Below are 21745 nucleotides of genomic sequence, written 5' to 3' on the forward strand. Positions count from 1 at the left end.
ACCAATCCATCCCCAAAACCACATCGAGGTCTGACAAATCAAACTCAACTAAGTCGGATGGAAAGTTCACCCCAACTATCACTAAAGGTACTTGACTATGCAACCTAGTACAATTAAACATTTCCCCTGATGGCAATGCAATTTCTAATGAAATAGACACTGGACAGCTTAACTGGAGCTTTTCTACTAAAGTGCTAGAAATAAATGAATGAGATGCTCCTGAATCAAATAACACTTTGACAGACAAGGAATTAATGAAAAAGGTTCCAACTACTACCTCAGAAACATTCTGAGCCTCACGGCGGTTCATGACGAAAACTCTGCCTTTAGACTGATTTCCCATCCCTGGTTTAACACCAGCATTGGAAGAAGCTAACTTCTGTTGATCATTCTGAGGTGCCTTACTACTCGGGTCAGGTTTGACTGCAGGTTCTCCACCAGCTTTTCTAAAGCACTCATATTCACGGTGCCCCAATTTCTGACAATAATGGCATGTCACCAATTGCCTTGACAATCTTTTCCAGGGTGGTTCTTATCACACCTTTTGCAGAAAAAGGTTCTCTCAGCTTTCTTCCCATTCCCTTGGTTCCCATTAGGCTTCCGACTAGGGTACCTATTATCTTTCTCAGTTTGGTTAAATCCACCATTGGGCTTAGGCTTCTTATCTCCAATTTGTTGGTTCCCATTGTTGTTATACTTCCTCTTTTCCCCAGAGGAAGTCCCTTCAATCTCTCTTCCTTTAATCCCATATAAGTGAGCAGCTCTACCATAAATCTCAAGAGTCTCAAAAGTTACTCCTCCAGCTTACTTTGGAGAGTTAAGGTTAACCCTTGCTCAAACCTTTGGGCCTTTAAAGTCTCAGATGGTACTATCTCAGGTGCGAACCTCATCAACTCCAAAAATTTGCTATAATACTCATTAACAGACATAGTCCCCATTCTCAGATTGGTGAACTCCATAGCCTTTTGCTTCCTTAAGTACGCAGGATAAAACTTAGTCCTCAGGGCTTCTTTAAACTCGTCCCGCCCAAAGTTCGGATCCTCTAAAAGATCATCTTTTCGTTGTTTCCACCATAAATCTGCCTCATCTCTCAAATAATAAACAACATTATTAACTCTAAGGTTTTCAGGGCACACTATGGCATCAAAAAGCTTATCGAATTCTCGGATCCAGTTTTCTAAGCTAATGGGGTCCTCTTTCCCATGGTAAGTCGGAGGTTTGACAGCTGCTACCCTCTTAAAGACCTCACCAAAACTATCAGTCTCACTCTGCTTGGTTTCTTGATTAGCTATCACTTGAGTGATGTTTTCAGTGATCTTTGCTAGCCTTCTAACCATAGAACCCATACTCCTTCTCCTTCTTTCTACCATTCTGCTAGGAGTAAAAGTGTTTGAGTAAATATACATATATAAACATTCAGAGAATAACTGTCTATCTACCAAACAATTCAATAAATAACCATGTCATATAACTAGTTCAAAATATAGCAATCACATATTTCGTACATCACGGCCAAATATGAGGCCTTATTTATAACAACTACTAGAACATTTGAGTGTATCAAAATATTCTTAAGACAACTAGGCCGTTTCATGGCCGAAACAAAACTATATATTCCTTGGTTACTGGAGACTTCAAACTCTGGGTAGCCCGCCTCAATAACATTCTCCAACTCGTCAATAGCCATATAATCATATTGGCTGGGTATTCTCGAGGGGTATATTCTGGGCTATCAGGCTCAGATGAACCTTCATATCCCATGCTATCAACTGAAGAAATTGTGGATACTGGGCTAGGTAGGTCAATATCAATGGCATCCCCACCCCTTTGGGCTCCATCTATTTCTATATACATTAACTCGGTGCCAAAATGAAGAATAGTGGCTAACCAAACTCCCTGGAACTCATGATTATCTCGTTCCACTCCCCAGTTGGTAAGGACTACATTAGCGTACTTATCATGGAGGATTTGGTATTTGGGTGTCTGAGGAAGGTGAATTAAGGCTAACAGAATTTGGTAGGGTTCCTCACTGACCCATGGCTCCAGTCAAATGCATTAATACCACTGGCCTCAACAATATCATCTATAAAATCAGGGACCGTTTTTCCTTCCAAAAGAAGTTCTTCAGAGTAATACATGTCCCTCATATGGTTAATCATCTTTTAACAAAATTACTCATTAAAAGAAATATAATACACATAATACTACTATTTGTTGGCCAATGCAGCATGACATCCTTGCTTATCCCATACATAGGAAATAACATAAACTTTTTTCTCTACTTCCAACAACAATCATATAAAAGTAAAAAGAATTGAGATATCACAAGAATATTATAAGAGTAATACTAATATATGATAACTAAATATAGTTCAAGATTTGTACTAGATGCACCATTTGGCTTAAAATATTTATTTCAAAAAAAAAATCATAAAAACATTAAAGTGTACTTGATTTCAAGATATAGAATAGCCAACGTGATTATAGCTCCCAGGTAAGGAAGTTACCCACAGCGTCAGGGAGAGCCTTCCTAATCCTAGACAGAGCTTGTCACCCCAACATATCTACACCCTTCATCTTTCCAAATAAAATTATAAATATAAATATGTATATACCTTTTTGTGGCACTAGCAAGATGCATGTATACAAATATCAAAAAAAAATATAAAACTTAACAAAAACAATTTAGAATGCAAATGCGAAACTCTATATGCCCATCTTATGTCTACCCATCAATTTTAATGTTCAACTTTTATCTTTTCAAGACCTGAAAAACTGATACCACTTTGTAACACCCCCAAATTACTCACTTTTAAATAAATAATTTAATAAATAATATTTGAGTAATTTAGGAGTATTACCCCACGTGACTAACACGCTTTCGGCAACCAACTACTAACTAACAAAATAACTTGCAGCGGAAGACTTTAACCAAAAATAATAATACTTCTTTATTAATAAAAGTAAATATTGTCTCAAAACTCAAAATAAATGAAACATCTAATCTAGGTGAAGATCCCCTTCCTAGTATGCTCCCATGCACATCCAAAATTCACCTGCAAATCTGCTTACCAAAAAGGTAAACAGGGCAAAGCCAAATAGGAAAAAGAAAATACGGTCAGTATAAAACTGAGTACGAAATGTACTAGATAAGTAACACATTTGTTAGTTCGTACAATTTTTCATTTCGAAAACTCCATAACCAAAATTCAAGAATAACTCTTTAAGAATAAACTATTTTCAAACACTTAATAATAATTCAAGAATAACATTTTAAGAACAAACTTTCAAAACACTTGAATAATAATTCAAGAACAACAAGAACAAACTCTTTCCAAACACTTGAATAGTAATTCAAGAATAACCTTTTTAAGAATAAACTCTTTCCAAACAACTTGGATTAAAAATAATCCTGAAAACAATTCCTCTTCTTATCTCCCCTTCTATTTTGCTAAGTGTGCCACCCCCCAAGCTATCATCCCATCACTGAGCTATATCAAGGGGTAACTATAATTGCCAACAAGTGGACTTTGAATCTCTTGATATTAATCAAGCGGAAATAATAATAATATGACTTGTAAGTCATGAGTAAACATCCTTTCCTCATAAACAACTTTTTGAACATTCAAAGTTCATAAAAACTAATCAACCTTTCATTGTAAAGATAATTTGATTTTCCAAAAAGGATAACAAAACTTCTATATAAAAATGATTGATATTCATTCTTTTCACTTTCAAGAGTAAATAATAAAACATTGTAACCATTTTAAACCAAATTTCTAACCAATCCAACCAATAAAATCAATAAACAACTTTATCATATAAAACACATTTTAAAAGATCTAGCTACATACCGTACCTTGATCTTGCACAAAAAGTATACTAGTATCTCCACTTAGTCTGAACGATCTCCTAACAAACCAATAATAAAAATCTAATAAGTAACTTATCACATGAACCTAATCATGAATGTAAACATGAATAACCTATCATGAGCATAATATTTTTGAGTAAGAAACATGGAAAATCTTTTTCTTTTCTTAACCCAAAGAAATTAGAACTTGAATAAGAAATATAGAACTAGAATAGATAAGAAGAGAAAGAAGAACCTTAAAGTATGGGTTCTTCAAAGTTTTTGTGTGGAAAAGATGGCTAAAGGTGTGGGGTATTTATAGGAGTAGAATAGGTAGCACTTAATTTTCAAAATTAAAGAGTTTGTAACCTTCACCATAATTAGGAGATTAAACCAAGATTTGTAACCTTCATCATAAATTTGGAAAACAAAACTCCCCCATTTACTTCACAATCCCGTCAAAAATAATGGCCTAATTTTTTTTTTTTTTTTTGGTTTTTTGAATAATTTTGACTAGGATTTAAAACCAAAAGTTTGACAAATCCAATTTTGGCGCCATCTTCCGCTAAAATAATTTAAAACGAGTGAAATTGGTAAAATACCCTTTGCTTAAAATATTTATTTTAGAAAATAAATATTTTAATTAATATATAAATACTTGAAAGTATGGGGTATTACAATTATACTTGTATTATTGTCTATTATTTGATTATTCATATTGCTATTAAATAATATTATAATCATGGTCAAATAATTAAGGTTAACAATAATAATAATTATTATAATTACAATATTTGTAATTCGTCTTTAAATAACTAGAGATAACATGTTTTCGTTACTAATAACAATGAAAGATATAAATGTTATCAATTGATTGCTTCATTATCATCACTGGAGTATTTTTCTTCATCTTCTACATCATCCTCTTCAATCAATACGTTTTCTTCACCAACATCCAACCATATTTCATCTGCAATTTTCGCCCGAGTTATCTCCATATTCTTTGTTCTCGTCTTGTCAGTGAAATTTAAATCAGTAAAATTGATGGGTGATTATGATTGGTGACTTCGTGTTTGTGTCTCTAATGGAGTACTGGAGAAAAGCTATAAAAAAAGAAAAAACAGAAGGAAGAAAGGAGAAGAAATGAATGAAACAATGTCATGCAAAGCTAGGGTGATTTTGACCATTTTTCTCTCTTTCTTTTTATTTTCTTTTTATCTTCTAGTGCATTCACATAAATGAACGGAGAAGAAAGGAGAAGAAATGAAGGAAGGAGTTAATGCTATCTACTTACCTTCACATTAATGAAAGTGAAGTGAGAATTTTTTATGTGCCAATTTTAACTTGTTAGTTAATTAATTTTTGATTTTCTACTAGTGTTTTATAAAATCAAAATAAGACTATTAGATATATTAGTGGTGAAAGTTATGTATAGGAAAATATATAAATAGTAAATTTTTTTGTTAAATTAATTATCATAAGAGATAATTAATAATCATTATTTTTTAAAGAACAAATTATAATAATTATTACTCCATAAAAAAATTTGAGGGGTAGTATTTACGTTAGTGGTAATATTTATGTTATTCATGGTCAATGTTTTTGTCTAATAAGGTCAAATAAGTTTCAATCAGGTCCAACAAGGTCTAATAAGTTTCAATCAGGTCCAATAAGGTCTAATAAGTTTCAATCAGGGCCAATAAGGTCTAATAAGTTTCAATAAGGTCAATAAGTTCCAAGAAGGTCCAATAAGGTACAATCAGGTTCAATCAGGTCCAATAAGTTGAATCAGGTCCAATCAGGTTTAATAAGTTTCAATAAGTTCAGTTCAGGTTCATAAGTTCAGTTCAGATAAGGTCCAATAAGTTCAGGGCCAATAAATTGAATAGAACGCACCCTTAATCCATCATGCTTGATCATCATCAATAGTGTTAAAAAGTATACAGAGTAATGGCTTTGGCCTGCCATGTGTATTGTGTCTCATCATTTTTTTTATTTTTTTTGTTTCTTCTTTCTGTGGCACTTTAATCCAAAATCTAGAAGTGGATATTTTTTGTATCATACCTCCCCGAGCCCGTCATATCATTCCTTGTAGTTTCTGTTGGGCCCGTTATTTCGTGCTATGGCAGCAATTTGATATTTTGAATAAAAAGGATAAGTGACATTAGTTATCAGGGTTATGAAGAAATCAGCAACAAAGAAGGGCCCATGATCTAGCAGTTGAGAAGAAAAAGGGAAGCGGTTACATATCTTGCTGAGGTGGTCCACCCTTGGTGGAAGGTTACAACAACAACATAGGAATTTGTGTATTGTATATATATATCTGTTGTTTGTAACCTAAACGACTCTCTCATTATCTCATATAGACTCTCAACACTTATATCTCTGCACTTCTCTATCTCTCCATCAATATTCTACACTGCTAAGTTAATATTCGAACATTATTGTAATCATTCATTTGTAGTGATGGTGACACCACTGTAGTGGATTGGTGATCAAGAACATCACCTGCGGTTTTTCCCATCATTTGGGTTTTCCGCGTCAATAATTCGTTTGTTCTTTCTCCTTTTATTTTCGTTGCTTAGATTGGTTATTCGAATTCAACTTCTATTTAAGTATATAGATCTTGTTGTTGGCTCCCCAATTCCTTTTGCGTACTTATTACAAAATCGACATAAACAATTTGGCACCCAACGTGGGGCCACAATAAGATAACTATACATTTCTTCACGATTTTTGCTTTTGCTATCTCGTCTGTGTTTTCCCTTTGTGCTCTTCTCTTTTTTCTGTGTTTGCAATGGCAGGAGAATGGGTTACTACTCAGGAAGTCATCGACGAACTCAACTGCATCAAAGCAGCAATGGCTACGTTGAAAGAAAGTTATGTCACGTTCTGCATGTAGACTCAAAGTCTGAAGTCTGCTCAGTAGCACTCCAAAGGAGCGAAACCTCGCAACAATCATGGCGTCCCCAAAATGCCTAATCTGGATGCTGAAGGGTTCAAGACCCCCTGAATCATAGCGTCCCTGTGGACAACGACGATTCGGACAAAGAAGATGACGACGACAGCAATGTCGGTGTCCAACCCCAGAGAGACCAGCCCAATCGCAACCATGTATCCGCTTTGACGATCCCGTCCAGCAGCGCCTGCAGTAGTTAGAAGACATGATCGTCCGAATTCCGGGTGTCCCCCGTCCCATGGAGAAAGCGACCCTAGAGAGACCAGCCCAATTGCAACCATGTGTCCGCTTTGACGATCCCGTCCAGCAGCGTCTGTAGTAGTTAGAAGACATGATCGCCCGAATTCCGGGTGTCCCCCGTCCCATGGAGAAAGCGACGCTGAATAGCTATGCTAACTCACCCTTTGCCGATTCTATTGCTCTGATCGAGGTGCCAAAGCGGTTCTCCGTCCCGACCAATAAGCTATATGACGGCACTACCGATCCCAATGACTATGTCGCTCAATACAGGCAGAGGATGATCACCATCTCCATTCTAAAGAACATGCGAGAGGCATGTATGTGCAAGGGCTTCGGTTCGATGCTAGCTGGACCAGCACTGCAATGGTTCATTAATATCGGCAATGGGGCCATATCTTCCTTTGCTCTACTAATTAATGCTTTTAATATGTAATTTGTTAGCAGCCGTAAAATGGAAAAGCAAGCTAGTGATTTACACCGAATTGTGCAGAAATCATGATGAATCTTTGAAAGAATTTGTGAGCAGGTTAAAAAAGGAACAGGTGTCCATACCAAATTGCGACACTAAGACCGCCATTGAGGCCTTTTGGCGAGGATTGGACGAGGAGTCGGACCTCTATAAGGAGCTGACCAAATATCCCTACCCAACATTCGAAGATGCACAGGCCAAAGCCCTGGCCCAGATCGAGGAAGGCATACAAAAACGTTGACATACGGAAGGCCGCACCAGCCAAACAATGTCCGTGGCGTCCAAAGCCTTACGATCGTCCGCAACATGTCCACAACGTCCGTCATTCAGGATCTACTAAGGACTGGAAAAGCGATCCTGGTCTGCCACCCAAGCTCGCTGAATACGAATTCAGCGTCGACGCTTCATGTATTGTGAACACGTTAGACTCCTTAAGTAACACTATTAAATGGCCTTCCAGGAATGACAAATCAGCACCCCGGCGGACAATCAAGACCAAATGGTGTGAATTCCATGATGAATGTGTCGCGCTAAGATGAGATGTAGCCCATCCTTAAGCAAGGTCACCTTAAAGATTTATTGACCGAGAAGGGGAAGGAGACATCCTGTAAATACGATCGTCGCCGACAACCACCTGCGTCGCCGACGCATGTGAAGGTAACTAATGTTATTAGTGATGGATCAGATATCTGTGGACTAACCTATTATGTAGCTAAACGTCACGCGAGAGATGGTCCTAATTAAGACGTTTTCCTAAAAGAACTCCGTCACCCGCGTGATGTTGAACTCGAAGCTATGCCCATAATGTTCGACGATGACGACCTCGGTGATGACATGGACATCCATCATGACGAACTGGTAATATCTTTAACTGTTAGTAACTATATGCTTAAACGTGTCTTAGTGGATAATGGCAGTTCAACCAACGTTCTCATGAAAGACGCTTTAGAAGACATGGGCATTGATGAACATTATATCATTCGGAAGTCCACTGTCCTCGTGGGATTCGGTGGGGAAGCCAAGCATACCATAGGAGAAGTGATGTTGCCCACCTATGCTAAGGGAGTAAACATGCCTACTAAATTTTATGTTGTTGACTGTCCATCTTCGTATAATGTCATTTTAGGCAGGCCCTGCATCCATAGCATGAAGGTCGTCCCTTCGTCGTTTCATCAATCGCTGAAATTCCCTACCAAATGGGGAGTGCAAGAGATCAAAGGGGACATACAGATTGCTAAAGAGTGCTACAAGACTTCTCTTAAGCCTCGCAAAATAGAGGCATATCTACTATAGATGCAGGCATTGGGAGAACAAGATTTTGATGAACAACAAGAAGACGAGGTCATATTAGATGCCAGTAAACCAGAGCGGACTGTAAAAATAGGAGCGTGATTATCTCCCAACGTCGGAAGCCAGGTAAAATGAGTAGCTAGTGTTGTTATTGAATTTATAGTTGTATGAATTAAGGAAACTGGAATTGGGATGTTAAAGGTTGATAGTTTCTAAATTGGGAATTAGTTATGATTATGTTGTCTAGTTTAGATTAGTCTAAGTTTGGTTATTGATTATCGTTATTATTACGAGGTAAATTGTTCGAGAACGATTATGGAGTTTGAGTATCATTTGGAGATGAAGATTAATGAAGGAGGTTGTATTGTTCAAATATGGAATGCGTTCAGGTAACTTTTATGTTCAGTAAAATGTATTACTTATGCCATGTGTGTGAATCTCTCAGTTTTGTTTTGATGAGTAACTTCGTACTATGGCCATATGAATGTGATGTTGTGAGTTGATTTTGGAAATGTTATTCGATGAATATGAATACGCAACTGTTTTGCTGGCTTACTTTATGAACTGAAAATAGAAAGTGGGCAAGGTATGGGTGGAGGATGGTTACTCTTTTGACCTGATTCGGTCGGCTACACTCCATAACGAACCTTGGGGTAGTATTGTCGGGCCCCATAGTGAAGCTTGGAGGCAGCGTTTGTCCTTTGTCCAAAGCATGTACTTGCCACTGATTTGTTTAAGAGAGTGAGCTATGCCAGTGTTGTAACGAGATGAAAATGATTTGAGAAATAGAATGTTTAGAACGTGCTGAAGTAAAGGTTACGAGATTTCCTCTCATTTTGGAAATTTGTTTGCTTGTATTTCTTCTTTGAATTTACAGGTTTGGTATCAAGAGCTCGAGAATGGAAGTGAAGAAAGATTATGATGTCGTCCTAGATTAAGGATTGAGTTTGTTGAACCCTAGTTTTGATAATGACAAAGAAACAAAGGAACAAACTAAGTAGTGAACTAATGAATTATTTAAGTGTATGGTGTCTAAGGTATCAATGCAAGGAACTGGGAGAATACAAAGTCAATGAAGAAGTCAAGAGAAGATTTCAAAGGCTAAGTAAAGAAGTTTCTATGTTGATACTGGAGCAAGCATTGGATCAAGAATAATAGAAGCTAGGCGTTTTATTTTCTAGTTCCAATGTAAAGGAACAAAGAAAGAATGGTAAGGAACTGTGGCAGAATATTTGAGAATGAAGCGTTTGTTCCTCTGTAAGGAACAAACTCAGTGCACTTAGTAAATATGTTAAAGGAACTGAACTAATATAAGGAACTAGACTTAGGCGTGTACTTAGTGTAACGGTTAAAAGATAATGGAGTAAGTCATGCCTAGATTATAGGAAATTAGTTATTTCTAATTTCAAATGAAAATCAGTTTTAAAAAAGAAAATCTGTTTTGGAAAAGATATTATTTTTCGGAAAATAAGAAAATAAATATCCGGTTGTTAGAAAGATTTTATTTCAAAGATATTATTTTCTTAAAGATTAGAAATTCAGATTTAAAGATAAAAAGAGTTTATAAAATCTGATTTTCGGATAATGTTGAAGGAACTCCTATTATTTAGGAGTAATGGCTGCATTTTATCCACGTTCATTTATAGTTCATGGGATCATGGGACATGATGTAAAACGTGTTCCTTAGGGAAAGGAACATCATGGGTAAATGGATTAAAACGTGTACTCTAACATTACTCCCACGTTCTTTATGATTAACACTATAAATATAGAAGTCTAGATAATTCCAAATTGTGTCTGACTAAGTAATTAAGTGAGTTTAACTTATTAAGTGTCAGTGCCTTCATTCTCTCATAATAGCCATTTGTTCTTTGCCTTCTTACTCTAATTCCACTAAGCTTATTTCGATCAATTGTATTTTTGATTTTGGGGTAAGGGAACTTTGAGTGAAGTTCTGTAAGAGAAAGGCTTTGAGTGAAGCTTGTATGTGTGAGAAAACTTCGAGTGAAGTTGAGAGGAACTGCTGTTAAGGGAACAGTGGTTCAGGAACTTGATTTAGGAACTCAAGGTAGGGCTCGAGTTAGAATTAGGTTGTAACAGAGTTGTTTGGCCTAATTAGTGAAAGTGTTGAGTTTAAAATCCCTAGTGGTCGAGGTTGTTTCTTCTTGTTGGGCCCAAGAAGTTTTTCCTCGTAAAAATCCCTTGTGTTCCTTTAGCTTGTTTATTCGTTTAAGTTTTAATTTCCGCAAAAAGTTACGTTTATTTCTACACCTACAATTCACCCCCCTCTTGTAGTGTTCCTAGGGAAATAACAATTGGTATCAGAGCCAGAACTCACGTAAGATAGGAAACCCTATTGAGGAAAAGATCCAAGGAACAATGAATACCACCGAGAAACTTGAAGAAGGTTATTCCACTCAAAGGCCTCCTATGTTCAATGGGAAGTACTACAACTATTGGAAGAACCGCATGGAGATATTCATCAAGGCTGAAAACTATCAGGTATGGAGAGTCATTGAAGTTGGTGATTTCGAAGTCACAACTACAAACGACAAAAATGAGGTAACTCTTAAACCCCTCTCTGATTATGATAAATCTGATTTTGAAAAAATGGAAGTAAATGCCATGGCTATTAAACTATTGCATTGTGGACTTGGACCCCATGAACATAATAGGATCATGGGATGCAAATCCGCAAAGCAAATATGGGATTTACTAGAAGTAACCCACGAAGGAACTAATGAATTTAAAAGATCGAAAATTGATTTACTTATGAATCAATATGAACTGTTCTGCATGAAATCCAAAGAAAGCATCCGAGACATGTTTACTCGTTTTACTAACATTATAAATGAGTTGGCTTCTCTTGGAAAGTTTATTCATCTGAGGAACAGGTTCGAAAGTTCTTAGGAGTCTTCCTAAGGACAGATGGATGGCTAAAGTCACGGCTCTTCAAGAAACAAAAGACTTCACTAAGTTCAACTTAGAACAGCTGGCAGGGTCACTTATGACTCATGAGCTTCACCTTGATACTGAATATGGTGAAAGCTCCAAATCAAAATCAATTGCTCTCAAAGCAGATGATGAAGATGATTCGGACTCTGAAGAAGAAGAAGCAGCCCTCATGGTTCGAAAATTTCGAAAGATGTACAGGAACATGAAGAATGGAAACTTCAAAGGTAAAACTAAGAAATTTTCTAACAAAGCTGCTTGTCATAAATGTGGAAGTACAGATCACTTCATCAAAGAATGTCCTCTTTGGGAAAACGACAAAACCAAAGAAAGGAACAAGGAACGCTTTGCTGAAAGGAACAAAGAATCAAAAGCACCTTTCTCTAAGGCAAATGTGCGCAAAGCTATGATAGCTGCTTGGGGAGATTCAGAGACGGAAGAAGAAGAGGAACAACCAACTGAAGAAACAGCAAACCTTTGCCTCATGGCAAACATCGACGAAAAAGAAGATGAAGAAAAATTGAGGTAAGTCAACATGGACTTGAGTCAGAACTAGATGGTAAAACTAGGACTGAAATATATGATCTTCTTTATGATGCAATTCTTGAATGTAGAGATGAACGTGAAAAACGTGAACAAACGGAACAAGCCTTAAAGGTTTGCAAGGAACACATAGAATGGCTTAAGAAAATGAGAACTGATGTCGAAACTAGATTTTTGATTTGTTTGATAAAAACTTAAAAATCAAAGAATGTTATGAGAGTTTGAAAAATGAAAATTATCTAATTAATTTAGAGATTTCACACTTGAAGGAATTTGTCCCTGTTCTGAGTTCCTTTGATATAAGATCAACCCCTTTGAAAGGATACAGATCTGAGATTGAAAAAATAAATAAAGAGAAAAATATTTTAAAGGAACAGATCTGTAATCTTAAAAAGGAACTGGTTGTCGCAAGGAACAGAGGCAAAATCATGAAAGTTCCTAAGTGGATTGAGAAACCACAGACCAAAAGGAAGGAAGGTCTTGGTTTTGAAAACTACAAGAAAAGGAACAAGACAAAGAAATATGTTGATCTACCTAGTGATAATTCTGTATGTATTGTGGCAAGGTAGGTCATTACATAAATCAATGTCAACTAAAATCTGAGATGATTGGGAAAAATGTGACAATAAGTAAGAAAAAATGGGTTGTCAAAACAAATCCTAGTCAAGAACAGGAACCCACGAAAGATGGGGTTCCTTCAACTAACAACTAGTTGATTTTTGCAGGTTGGAGTGAGGGGAACAACACTTGGTATCTCGATAGTGGTTGTTCCAAGCACATGACAGGAGACAAAACGAAGTTTCTCTCACTCACAACCTATGAAGGTGGCAGTGTAACATTTGGTGATAATAAGAAAGGTAACATTGTTGCTATGGGTAAGGTCGGTAAGTCACCATTACACTCCATTGAAAATGTATTTTTAGTTGAAGGTCTAAAACATAATCTATTAAGCATTTCTCAATTCTGTGACAAAGGAAATACTGTAAAATTTGATAAGAAAAATGCTTAATCATCAACATTAAAACTAAGAAGGTTATGTTGGAAGGAACAAGGAAAGGGAACACATACATTGTGGATCTAGACCTTGTTCCTCAAATCAATTTAACTTGTCTTAGTGTTATTGAAGATGATTCACTTCTATGGCACAAGCGTCTAGGACATGCTAGCTTTTCATTACTTGAGAAACTTAGATCAAAAGACCTTGTTTTAGGATTACCATCATAAAATTTCATATTGATCAAGTTTGTGATGCATGTGCACGAGGTAAACAAGTAAGATCCTCTTTCAAATCTAAAACGATTGTAAGTACCACTAAACCATTAGAGTTAATTCATATGGACTTATGTGGACCCATGAGAATTCAAAGCAGAAGTGGAAGAAGATATGTACTTGTGATTGTAGATGACTACTCTAGGTACACTTGGGTTATTTTTCTCTCTAGTAAAGATGAAACTTATGATGAGTTCCTTGTCTTTGCTAAAAGAGTTCAAAACCTAAGTGGACATAAAATAATGCACATTAGATCAGATCATGGCAAGGAATTCGAAAATTATAAATTTGATGACCTAAGCAGAGATAATGGCCTAGATCATAATTTTTCTGCCCCTAGAACACCACAACAAAATGGTGTTGTAGAAAGGAAAAATAGAACTTTGGAGGAAATGTCTAGAACCATGTTAATTGCTAGTGAACTTCCAAGGAACTTTTGGGCTGAAGCTGTTAATACTGCTTGTCACATAATTAATCGTGCCATGATGAGACCTATCATTAATAAAACTCCTTATGAACTTTACTTTGGAAAGAAACCAAACATCACCTATTTAGAACATTTGGATGCAAATGTTATGTGCATAATAATGGAAAAGATAATCTTGGAAAATTTGATGCAAGGAGTGATGAAGCAACATTTTTAGGATACTCCTCACATAGTAAAGCTTATAGAGTATATAACAAGAGAACTATGTGTGTTGAAGAAAGATTCATGTAATCTTTGATGAATCTGACAAACATAATCCAAGCATACAGGTTGATGACTATGAGATAGGGTTAGCGCAACCTAGTTCAAGGAACACAGATTCACAAGAAGAAGAAGAAGTGAAAGAGGAAAGGAACGAGGAATTCGAAAATAATGAGATCAATGATATTCCTGTTCCTCAAGGAGGAGAAGATACTCCTGTTCCTCTAAATGGAGGAACTGAGTCCACCGAGGCTAACAGAGGAACAACTGAGCAGAGTTCCTCATCCACTCAAGGAACTCATGAGGAACAACATGTTCCTATAAGAGAGTTTCAACCAAAACCTTGGAGATTACAAAAGTCACATCCTGTGGAACTCATTATCAGCGACATATCCAAAGGTACGCAAACTAGATCTCAGTTAAGGAACTTTTGTGCATTTCATGCGTTCCTATCAATGATGGAACCAAGAAATCATGAAGAAGCCTTAACTGACTCTGATTGGATTATTGCAATGCAAGCTGAATTAAATGAGTTTGAAAGAAACAAGGTATGGCATCTAGTTCCTTCATCTAAACAACAAAAAGTAATTGGCTTAAAATGGGTGTTTAGAAACAAACTAGATGAATATGGAACCATTGTAAGAAACAAAGCTAGACTTGTAGTAAAAGGTTATAACCAACAAGAAGGAATTGATTATGAAGAAACCTTTGCTCCTGTAGCTAGATTAGAAGCCATTAGATTTTAATTGCATTTGCTGCTTACATGGGATTCAAATTATATCAAATGGATGTTAAGTGTGCATTTTTAAATGGCTATCTAAACGAAGATGTATATGTTGAACAACCCCCTGGTTTCGAAAATAACAATCTCCCAAATCATGTCTACAAGCTTGATAAAGCTCTTTATGGGTTAAAACAAGCACCTAGATCATGGTATGAGAGATTATCTAAGTTCCTTTTAGAAAATAACTTTAAAAGAGGAAAGGTTGATAAAACCTTGTTCCTAAAATCTAAAGGAACTGATATTTTGCTTGTTCAAATATATGTTGATGACATCATATTCGGAGCTACTAATGAAACATTGTGCAAAGAATTCTCAAATCTCATGAGCAATGAATTTGAAATGAGTATGATGGGAGAGTTAAATTTCTTTCTTGGACTACAAATCAAACAAACTGAAAAAGGTATAATTGTTCACCAACAAAAATACATAAAGGAACTATTAAAGAAATATGGCCTCGAAAATTCAAAGAAAATCACACTCCTATGGGAACTTCAACTAGATTAGATGAAGACTCCATAGGAACAAGTGTTGATCAAACAAAATTTAGAGGAATGATTGGTTCACTTTTATATCTAACTGCTAGTCGTCCAGACATAGCTTTCAGTGTTGGTTTGTGTGCTAGATTTCAAGCAAATCCAAAGGAGTCTCACCTCACTGCTGTGAAGAGAATTCTTAGATACCTTAAAGGAACAGATGATCTTGGACTCTACTATCCAAGAAGTGATACATTCGAACTAAAAGGATATGCAGATGCAGATTATGCTGGAGATCTTGTTAATAGGAAAAGCACCTCAGGTATGGCACAATTCCTTGGTCATAGTTTAGTTTCTTGGAGTACCAAGAAACAAAACACAGTTGCTTTATCCACTGCTGAAGCAGAATATGTAGCTGCTGCTGCATGTTGCTCTCAAATGCTTTGGATAAAACAACAACTTAGTGACTATGGAATAAACTTTGAATGTGTTCCTATTTATTGTGACAATACAAGTGCTATAAGTATATCTAAAGATCCAGTGCATCATTCTAGAGTAAAGCATATACATATTAGACATCACTTTTTAAGAGAAAATGTCGAAAAAGGTTTGATCAAACTTGAGTTTTGTCAAACTGATTATCAGATTGCTGATATCCTAACTAAGCCTTTGCAAAGAGATAGATATGAGAAATTAAGGCTTGAGTTAGGCTTAATAAAAATTAAGTGATTGTTCCTATGTCAATTCCCCCATGTTTGAATCAATTTGAGTGACTTTGTGTGCTAAAAATAATTGTGTTTAATTGCCTAAGACCATTGCAAATTGGAATGTTGCAAAACATAACCATGAAGTCAAAGAAACTAAACAACTCACAAATGTCACATAATACTCCCCTTACTGTTCCTAAGGTCAAGAAACATGCATAGTATGAAGGATATTGATATGTAGCATTAGTTGTTCCTATAGCACAAGTTCCTTAGCATTTATTTTCTTCAAAAATTAAAATTCATAAAAATCCGAAAAATCCGATAAAATCCAAAAATTAAGGGGAACCAGTTTAATTAAATCTTGGTTCTTTTTATCTTTTCGTTTTCTTTCTTTTATTTTTATTTTTATTTCTTTTTGCTTTATTTCTTTCCCGCGTGTCATAATTACTATTACATGCAAAACTTCCTTCTTCAATTCATCTAAGGAAACCGTGTTCCTCTCAAACGCTTCATCTTCACCAAATCCGAAACCTCATCACACCCTTTGATACTCCATAAAAACCTCCAAACCTTCATAAATCATGGCAAAAACTTCAAGAAACTCACCTTTTCCAACACAAAAACAACCGACACTTCAAAAATGGAAATTTCTTCATCTCCAACTAAAACCCTTGAAACCGACATAATTCAAGAAAACCCCATAGAGGAACAGCAATTAGAATCTCCTAGAAGGAGCATGAGAAGAAGAAAATTGATTGGGGAAGATGATGAAGAAGAAACCCCGGAACAATCTCAGGGGGAAGAAGAAGAAACTGCACCTGTTCCTTCCAAAGGAACTGTTTCTTCGTCTTCCAAGAAAAGGGTCGAACGAAGTGAATCTAGGTATGTCTTGGGCTTTTGCGTCGATTTAGAATGGGCAAATAAAATTGAATTTCTAGAATTAACACCATTCTAAAGGAACAAGGCATGGAATTCTTGTTTGAATTCGCCTTTAATAATGCTCTTGTTCCTCTAGCTATGGACGAGTTTTGTGCAAATTTTGTTAATACTAATGGAACTTGCACAACTGAAGTTAGAGGCAAGAAAATAAGGTTTAATCAAGCAACTTTAAGCAAAGTATGGGAAGTTCCTTGCAAAGGAACTGATTTGTATTTTAAAAGGAAAGGAACTGTTTCCTTTCCGAATTTTCCTCAAGACAAAATCTTAGAATATTTTGGAGGAACAGCTGGCCAAAACAAAATTAACCATAACCTACTCTCTCCCCTTCACAAAGTACTTTAACTTGGTTTGGAGAGCACTCATTCCTCGAACTGAAAAGAGGAATGAAGTGGGTCTCTTGGATATGTGTTACATGTTTTGCTTAGACCACCACATACAAATCAACTTCCCTTCCCTCTTCATTCAACATTAACTCACTGTATTGAGAACATTGGTGATTGGTACGGTGCCTAATAACTTCTTTACTTCATCACTTTGAAGTAAGACTTACGGGTTGGACCACCATAGGATCAAACAAGGGAACATCTTGAATGAGAAGACCCTAAATGGACTTGGCTTGTCTGTCCAAGAAGGTGTTCTCATTCAAGGAAAATGGTTCCAGTTCCTCAGGAAAAAGAAAACTGCCTCAACTGATTAGAAGAGGACAATGATGTAATTTTGGATAACTCCTGTTCCTAACCGAGGAACATAAACCTAAGAGGCGCAAACACATTGCCACTAAGCCTAAACCCTCTGTTCCTTTGAGAGTGAGAAAGAGCACTCGTCGAAAAATTGCTCCTGTTCCTGTTCCTTCCAATGAGGACTCTCCTTTAGTCCTTTCGGATAATGAGGAACAGGTACCCTCACTCTCAAGGAACACTACCTCCACCATCTCCCAAACTCTCTGTTCCTTCACAAAAATACCCTCCATTTCACCTTCGTCCTTCTCTGTTCCTTCAGTTTTGAGCAGTTGAAGGATGAAATAAAAGGACCAAATCCTTTTGCTTCCACCTCCACAACTCTTCCACCCACACCACCATTTCTTCCTCCCATTTATCACCCTTCACCTTCTGTTTCCATTCCTGGAACAGATGAGCCTTCCACTCAAACCTCCCCAGTTCCTTCACAACATCCCCCATCTGCCTCTAGTTCCAAGGTAAGGAACAGGAAAATCCGGATGACACTAACTGGGTTAATGAAGTCTGCCTTCCTGCACAACATATGATAAAATTTTACAATCATCTTCATTGGACTTTGGATGCCAAAACTGATACTATGATAAGTCTTATGAAGAAATTGAGTGATACCGTGGTTGCGCAGCAAAAGAAGATGGAAACTATGGCTCGTACTTGGAGGAGCTGAAGGAACAGGTTGAACTACATCATGGGTGGTGATGAAAAAGTTGGAGGATGTGGTTGAAGAAGAAGTTGTAGAGGAACACCATTCCCCTTCCCTTTCTTAGTTTCTTTATTGTTGTTGTTTCCTGTTTCTTTCATCAAGGAACACAACTTTTGTTTCTTCCTTTTTCTTTTCTTTCTTTGTTTTGTTATGGAACAAGTGCTATATAATCAATGACTTTTGCTATATTGTCTATGTTTCTAAATGCTTTGCATAATTTCTTCCTTGGAATGGCTAGTATTATGTGATTGATGTTTGAGCAAGTTTACTCTTTGATTTTCTAACTTAACCACTAATGGTGCTTGCATATTGGTCTTAAGGTGTTAAATCAATTCAATTCAGAGTCTATTCTTTTTGAGGATGACAAAGGGGGAAAAGGATTTAAGGAACAAACTGTACATAAACTAAAAAAAAATTGAAAAAATTAAAAATATAAAAAAATTAAAAATGATAAGGTAAATGAAAAATCAAAAATAGGTTAAGGTAAATGAAAAATCAAAAACTTCAGTTACTCATATAATTGTGTTTTATTTTTCATTTTCTTCTTTATGTTTTTATTTTCATTCACTTATATTATTTGTTATTTTCCTTAGTTTGTACCTTTGTTGTCATCATCAAAAAGGGGGAAATTGTTGAACCCTAGTTTTGATAATGACAAAGAAACAAAGGAACAAACTAAGTAGTGAACTAATGAATTATTTAAGTGTATGGTGTCTAAGGTATCAATGCAAGGAACTGGGAGAATACAAAGTCAATGAAGAAGTCAAGAGAGGATTTCAAAGGCTAAGTAAAGAAGTTTCTATGTTGATACTGGAGCAAGCATTGGATCAAGAATAATAGAAGCTAGGCGTTTTATTTTCTAGTTCCAATGTAAAGGAACAAAGAAAGAATGGTAAGGAACTGTGGCAGAATATTTGAGAATGAAGCGTTTGTTCCTCTGTAAGGAACAAACTCAGTGGCACTTATAATATGTTAAAGGAACTGAACTAATATAAGGAACTAGACTTAGGCGTGTACTTAGTGTAACGGTTAAAAGATAATGGAGTAAGTCATGCCTAGATTATAGGAAATTAGTTATTTCTAATTTCAAATGATAAAATCAGTTTTAAAAAGAAAATCTGTTTTGGAAAAGATATTTATTTTTCGGAAAATAAGAAAATAAATATCCGGTTGTTAGAAAGATTTTATTTCAAAGTATTATTTTCTTAAAGATTAGAAATTCAGATTTAAAGATAAAAAGAGTTTATAAAAACTGATTTTCGGATAATGTGAAGGAACTCCTATTATTTAGGAGTAATGGCTGCATTTTATCCACGTTCATTTATAGTTCATGGGATCATGGGACATGATGTAAAACGTGTTCCTTAGGGGAAGGAACATCATGGGTAAATGGATTAAAACGTGTACTCTAACATTTATCCCACGTTCTTCATGATTAACACTATAAATATAGAAGTCTAGATAAGTTCCAAATTGTGTCTGACTAAGTAATTAAGTGAGTTTAACTTATTAAGTGTCAGTGCCTTCATTCTCTCATAATAGCCATTTGTTCTTTGCCTTCTTACTCTAATTCCACTAAGCTTATTTCGATCAATTGTATTTTGGTTTTTGGGGTAAGGGAACTTTGAGTGAAGTTCTGTAAGAGAAAGGCTTTGAGTGAAGCTTGTATGTGTGAGAAAACTTCGAGTGAAGTTGAGAGGAACTGCTGTTAAGGGAACAGTGGTTCAGGAACTTGAGTTTAGGAACTCAAGGTAGGGCTCGAGTTAGAATTAGGTTGTAACAGAGTTGTTTGGCCTAATTAGTGAAAGTGTTGAGTTTAAAATCCCTAGTGGTCGAGGTTGTTTCTTCTTGTTGGGCCCAAGAAGTTTTTCCTCGTAAAAATCCCTTGTGTTCCTTTAGCTTGTTTATTCGTTTAAGTTTTAATTTCCGCAAAAAGTTACGTTTATTTCTACACCTACAATTCACCCCCCCTCTTGTAGTGTTCCTAGGGAAATAACAGAGTTTGTATCTAGATAGTTGATTTGAGAATAGATATTTATATTTCCTTGTATATAATATTTGGGAATATTAGTCGATATATTGGTGTAATTAAGGATTCTTTTTCCGCTACGAGTAAATATTTAATTCGCGGTTTATTAAGCGTTGAAAGTGATTAGTGAATCTTAAGTAGGTTTAGCTAGCAGCTCGGGAATCGGGCTGTTACACTCCAACCTCATAATTTGTTCATCAATCTATGAGAAAATGACTTAACAAGGGTAAGTTTGACCCAAATGCTTGTAAACTCTTGCCGAAGTATGGTTATGACTTTGAAAATCCAACGACCATGGGAAATGTCCTCGAGGTTGATCCTCATGGAATTAATGACAAACAAAAGAAATTACAAGAGTATGGAGTTGAGGTACGTCCGGCTAAAGTAGGCTTGGGATTGGAAACCCCACCACCTATCAAAAGTTTTGCATAACGTAGAGGGACATCTTCTTCTTCGCAGTACATTAGTCTTTGATTAACTGCAGTCGCCTGTTGTAAAGGACCATACATCGGTTTTTGACAGGCTTGGTGGACACGAGATAAATGAAGATGCGAAGCCAAAATCACAAACAACCTTGCAAAATCTTTGATCCTCTAAGAAGAAAGCATACGTATTTAAACGTCTCGGTGCATTGACCTCAATTGATAAGCAACAAAGACGACTAGTACATAGTCGCATCACAAGAGGGAAAATAAAGTCAAATGCGAGGGAGCATCTCAAAGTGTTATCTGATATCGTATGAAGCGTACACATATGGTAGACATCATTGAACATGCACCCTTGAAAGCCAAAGACCGTGTCATAGTGTTAACAAACCAAATGAGTTCGTATACTCAAGAAAAAGAAAATATATTGAATTCGTTTCTTCAAACCATATCACAGGGCATGAGGCTCCTGAAAGTGACGAGGAGTTGGAAACAGATGAGGCTCCTAAAACTCTTGAAGAAGGGGGGTAAGCCACCATTGATGAGTTAAAAGAGTTAGACTTTGGAACGCAAGAAGAGCCACATTCTCTCTACGTCAGCGCTTTTCTTACCCAACAGGATGAACAAAAATATTCCAAGTTACTCTCTGACTACAAAAACATATTTGCATGGAGTTATAAGGAGTTTC

Source organism: Beta vulgaris, chromosome 7 (assembly GCF_026745355.1).
Source record: "Beta vulgaris subsp. vulgaris cultivar EL10 chromosome 7, EL10.2, whole genome shotgun sequence".
NCBI lineage: Eukaryota > Viridiplantae > Streptophyta > Magnoliopsida > Caryophyllales > Amaranthaceae > Beta > Beta vulgaris.